Genomic DNA, 6472 nt, shown 5'->3' on the forward strand with positions numbered 1-6472 from the left:
AGTCACTTTTGTAGTGCCCTGATTCTTTGCACTCAAAACATGTGACTTCCTTGATTGATGACTTCTTCTGGCCTGAGGATTCAGACTTTCCTTTTGCCTTTCCAGAGCCTTTGTATTTGCTCTGCCTGTGCTTCCAGATTCGGTTGAGTCTCTTGGAGATCAGAGTCAGCTCATCTTCATCAGAATCTTCTGATGCTTCTTCAGATTCTTCTTCTTCAGCTTGAAGAGCCTTTGACTTCTCAACCTTAGCCTTTTCAGATTTGGATTTCAAGGCTATGGACTTTTTCCTCAGATCTTGCATCTCTGAGCGCTTCAGCTCATGGCATTTCAAAATGCTGATGAGTTCTTCTAAACTCATATTCTCAACGTCTCTCGTGAGCTCTATTGAAGTCACCAAAGGCATCCAACTTTCAGGAAGACACCTGATGACCCTTATGACATGATCTTTTGTTGTGTAGCTCTTGTTGAGAGGTCGTATGCCAGCTACAAGCAATTGAAATCTGGAGAACATTTCTTCAATGGATTCATTTGGCTCCATGATGAAGGATTCATACTTTTGGATCAAAGACAATGCCTTTGATTCTTTGACTTTCTTGTTTCCTTCATGAGACATCTTCAGAGATTCAAAAATGCCTTTAGCAAACTCACGATCTGTAATTTTCTGGTACTCTTCATAGGAAATAGCACTTAGAAGAATTGCTCTTGCTTTGTGATGTTGTGAGTACAGCTTCTTTTGATCTGCAGTCATCTCTGACCTTGGGATCTTCTTGCCATCTGCATCAACTGGACGCTCGTAGCCATCCACAATAATATCCCAGAGATCTGCATCGAAACCCAGAAAGAAACTTTCCAGTCTATCTTTCCAATATTCGAACCTTTGACCGTCGAACATAGGAGGCTTTGCATTGTAACCATCTCTTTGAGTTTCACTGGTGGTGGCAGCCATTGTTTTTCACACCGGCCCGGATCACTGAACACTGTTAGGTGTGGTAATCAGAACTTGCGCTCTGATACCAATTGAAGGTATGAAAAACGGTAGAAAGGGGGGGTTTGAATAACGTTTTCAATACAAAACTTCCACCTTAAAGATTTTGACAAATCTTTCGAGAACTTAAGTGCTAAAGATAAGAGATAGAGAAGCACACAAGGATTTTATCCTGGTTCACTTGATAAATCACTCAAGCTACTCCAGTCCACCCGTTAAGGTGATTTCTTCCTTCTTAGAATGAAGGCAATCCACTAATCAGGTAAGAGTTACAACTGCACTTGAAACCTACAAGTGACTAACAATTACACTGACTTAGCTCACACTAAGATTCACTCTCTTAGTCTTCTCTAGGATCCGATCAACCTTGATCTCCTAAAGGAACTAAACAAACTGTTTATCAAAGAATTGTTTACAAGAGATTTGCTTCTAAAAAGCTAATAGTAAACTCAATGAATTTCAGATGAAAGAAAGCTTAGAATATTTTGAATATGTCTTGCGCGTATGTATTGCTTCTAGCCGCTTCTTTCAATCTTCAGCCTCTATATATACTCCAAGGATTAGGGTTGAGCGTTGCATGGGAAATGCTACCGTTGGAGGGCAGTTCTGGAAAATCCAGCTTCTGCTGTGACTGAGAACGTTAGGTAGGTCGTCAGGAAGGTACACTTGCTTTTGTACTTGGATAGCGACTTGACCTTTTAACCTAGGAGACTTCTGATCAGGGGAATACTTCATATTGGAACTTGTGAAGCCGGTTGATCAGAGTCAGAGCGAAAGCACAGATCCTCTGACCATTGTATCTTCTGATTCTGAACTCAGACGGAAGAACATGGCCTTCAGAGTTTCTTGCTTCTGGACTTCAGAGTTTCCACTATTCAGCTTCTGCAACTTCAGAGTCTTCTACACCATCAGAACATCTGAACCTTCAGTGTTTCTTGGTTATCAGAACTTCTGGATCTTCAGAGCTTCTAGTGACTGAGTCCTCATCAGAGTTTGTATAACTTCAGAACTTCTGAAGCTTTTCCACTGTTCATACTGAACATGGTGAATGCGAAAGCGTTGCTTGGGTTACTCTTTATACACAGTGCTTCTGATTTGTGTGAGATTGAGTTGAGGTCAGAGCCTGTAAATAGCACACTCAGAAAAACACGTTAGAGTACCACAATTGTTCATATCAAAAGGTTAACTTGTAATCATCAAAACATAGAGTTGTACTACTAGATCAAAACTTGATCTTACACTCACCAGCTCGGTTTAACCATGTCTGCTTGTTATGCTCGAAGCAGCTCGCTTCGCTGAAGCACCACGCTCCTATGAAGCATCTCGCTCCTGTGAAGCACCTCACTCCTATGAAGTCTCGATATAATATCGTACTTCAGAAAGCAGCACACTCCCCCAAGAAATGTATGCATGAATGCAATATGGCTAGCCAGACAACGAATCGTCCTCACCAAGGTACGCGTGTCTTGCTAGAGTACATTATCTCTACAATACCCTAAGGTAAACAAGGAAGTGCTAGTCGCACTTAGTAACTTTTCTAGTCACTCTAGCTCACTGTCTCAATGTCCTAACAAGTTGCTCAACGAGCAAAAGGGAGTGCTACTCACACTCAGTGACTTTTCAAGTTACTTTGGCTCACCACCACGATGGCCAAAAGGCTGTTCAACGAGCAAGGAGAATGCCGCTCGCACTCAGTGACTTTTCAATTTACCCAGGCTCACCAGCTCGATGGCCGAAAGGCTGCTCAATGAGCAAGGATGTTGCACTCATACTTGGGGAGTTTTCAACCATCCCTGACTCATCCTTTGGATGGCTAGATAAACTGCTCAAGGAGCAAAAGGTGCTATCGCACTCAAGGTTTTTCTCACACTTAGATCGTCGACCCTTCCCATTTTCCATACCATTTTTAGATCCTAAGTATTTTTCAAGAGGTTATCATCGTTATTTAAAAGTTTTCTATCTTTGATTAGTGTATTATGAATTTCATCTACAAATCAAGTTCTGGTTCCTTTTGTTTCAAAACTCTATAAGTCGAAATATCCCAATAAACCCAAGTAATTCCTTGAGAAGGTCTCGATCCTAAAATGGCAATGACTTAGACCTCAGGTCAGAGCCTGCCTAACATTTCCCAAACCTCGTCATTAGCATGGCATAACATCACGTTTTCCCACACTCCGCAATCACATAATCATGTATTATCTCAAATCAATACAATTCAATATAGCATAAGCAAAACATCATAATCTCAGCATAAATAATAATATATAGCTTGTTGGATTTATTAATCCAGCGTCACCCTTAGGATTCGATGGGCTTAACATCCCACCCCATGGCGCTTAACATCGCAGCCCCTTGAGGACTCTGTGCTATAAGGAAATAAAGTTGCGCCCTCACTAACAGCAATTGCTTTTGGCGTAGTGGTAAGCGCTTGATCCAATAAGTGGTATCAGAGCAAGGTCATGGGTTCGAATCCCCCGGCTAACACTGGGGGGGAGATTGTTGGATTTATTAATCCAGCGTCACCCTTAGGATTCGATGGGCTTAACATCCCACCCCATGGCGCTTAACATCGCAGCCCCTTGAGGACTCTGTGCTATAAGGAAATAAAGTTGCGCCCTCACTAACAGCAATTGCTTTTGGCGTAGTGGTAAGCGCTTGATCCAATATAGCTAAGTTCAATATTAAAACATAACAACAGTCATAGCATCAACAACAACCAATGGCCAAAGCCTCAGAAAACGGAGACACACGTCTCTATTGATTAACAATGACCGAAGCCTCAGAAAACATTTTTCCCAGTCCAGTCCAATCCAATAATCATACGCAATAACAAGTCGAAGTTATTGACGCGTCATTAGCTAGCAAGTAAGTTGTCCTCACCTTAGACACTTTCCTTCCTAAGGTGCAACTCCAATCCGATCACATCTTTGTTTTCCACGTCGGCTCGATTCCTTCCATTGTGTAGCTCTGATGCCAAGTGTGATTTCATTCTTCGTACCGTTCACAACATACATAACGAAATCACTAATTAAGCTACTTACTACTCCAAGTCTAAGGCTACAACTTCAGGCAATGCACTCGTAGCGAACACATGCTAAACTCAATCTCCTTAATGGTTATAAACCATTAGGATCAAACTCAGAAATAAAGACAAGTCGTCATAACGACAACAACAACAACAAATAACAATGCTTCAAAAGCTTTTGACTTAGTAAATCGACTTCAAAACCAAATATTCATATCCTTGTCAAAATACAAGGTGCAAATAAAAAACACTTACTCCTCTCGTTTTCCTTAGAGTTCTTAGTCTCTATTAGGATACTCATTGAGGCATTTTCACAATACTACGCACACCAAACTCTTCATTAAAATAATGAACACATTTCAAAGTCTAATTCCTTATTCAGAAATCCAAAGTCTACTTTCTTGATTTCAAACTAAAGCATCCTCAAAGTTCCAACTCGATCAAGGGTTCAATCACATATAAAAGAACACGGTTTTCAGAATTCATTCTTAAATCATCAAAAACGCATAAGGACATAAGTTTATATGAGTTACACAAAACAGTTAACTAATGCAATTAAACGACTCTTTCTTAGTCAATAGTTACAACAAATAATAGAGTACATATCTCTTCTAAAATGAAAATCATTTTGTAAAACAAATCAAAACTCTTCACTAATCAACTTTTAAACTTCGATTTACACAATAACAAGAGGAGAATAGTTCCTGGAGAAAGTCGTGGCCCACGGGGGTTGACAGAGGAAATGTCGCAGGAGACACAAAAGATATAGTCTTTCTTCATCCTTTCGCGGTCAGGAACTCAATGGTGATGTCTGTTTCCCCAAACAGTCAGTCGACAGTTTGCTCAGAAAGTCCAATTGTAGGTCGGTGGTGCTCATCGGCAAAGGTCGTCCAAATCTGAAATCGACTGAAGGCTTTTGCTCTCCTTGCGGCAAGTATCGTCGTGGTACACTCCGGTTTTCCATCGGTCGCCGGAGTTCACCAAAAAACGCTTCTGAAGGTGGCAACGATGGCGGAACGACGATTCAGAACATGGGTTTTGTTGTGAACGTCGCAAGTGTTCCAACGGTATTAACCTCGTTGTGAACGGAGACCTGACGACACCAGAAATGAAGGGCGAAGTTAGCGATGTCGGCGTCGGCATTTTTCACTGTTTTCACGTCTTGCTTCCTCTGTTCTTGGTCATGGAGTTTCGCCATGGTGTTCTCAGCTGGACGGTGGTGGTTGTGGTGACCAGCGGTGGTGATGACTAACGTGGTGGTGCTTTTCTTCATGGAGGAGGGACGATGATGGCTTCATGAGGAAGAGAGGATCATCCATGGTGATGGCGGTCTCGTGGTTGCTGTGGTGGTTGGATCTCGTGGTTGCCATAAAGAGAAGAAAGAGGTTATGGCTCGTTAAAGAGGAAGAAGCAGTGGTTGTCTCATGGAGAAGAAGAAGCGTGGCTGCAACAAGTATAAATAAGGAGAAGAGGAAGAGAGAAAGAAGGAAAATGGGTTTTGCATAAGAAAGAAAGGAAGAAAACGTGAAGAAAGAAAGCAAAATTAGATCTGTATATGAAAGAAGAAGAGAATAGTGTTGAAGGTGAGTGTGTCGTCGAGAGTGGACGTGATTGGTCAGTGGACTAGGCGAGCCCCCATAGGGGCAACGCCCAGGGGTTGCCTGCCCATCGACGAGCTACTTAGCTAATGATCCAGGCCTTGAATGTGCGGCCCAACTGGCCCATTATGGGCTAGTTAGCGCGCAGGACAAACACCCACACCTATAAATAGGTGACAATTACCAATTATAAGGAATTTTGGAGGCTCATTTGATAAATAAACTCTGGAAATTCAGTTACACTCGTTCTCTCTAGTGCAATCACACCACCCTCTAGGTACTACCCTATCACACAATGTTCGTAGCAGAAACATTTGGCGCCGTATGTTGGGATCGTTAAACTTTTGATTCCCAAGTCACATGGATTGATTACATGATTGAGCTTCTTTGATCGTTTGATTGTCATTTCTCGTTGATCTTCGTTTTTTTTCTGAGCACTTTTCGATCACCCAACATCGATTTAGTTCGACTTTGGTTTTTGTTGAATCTTGATGGAAACTCACCGTAGAAGGCATCGTGATTCCCAGGAGTGGCAGCGAATTTCGCCTCCGCGTCGCGTTAGGCAGATTCAACGTGGATCGCTTGTTCAGCACCAAGAGGCGCAACAGGAGAAATCACCACCTCCTCCTCCGCCTCCTCCGTCTCCACCACCACCGCCTCCGTCACCTTCACAACATGGAACTCCGGTACCTTCGCCTACTCCGTCTCTTTCTCTGCAGTAACCTAACTTGAACGTAACTTAGGGGGAATGGTGACATATGATGCGCAACATTGGCAACATCCAACCACAGAATGAGCATTTGCAAGCGCAACTTGATTTCTTTCGACGGGAGCAGCAGGATGATGGCGTTCGCGAGGCGGACA

This window comes from Lotus japonicus, chromosome 2 (assembly GCF_012489685.1).
Source record: "Lotus japonicus ecotype B-129 chromosome 2, LjGifu_v1.2".
In the NCBI taxonomy this organism is placed as follows: domain Eukaryota; kingdom Viridiplantae; phylum Streptophyta; class Magnoliopsida; order Fabales; family Fabaceae; genus Lotus; species Lotus japonicus.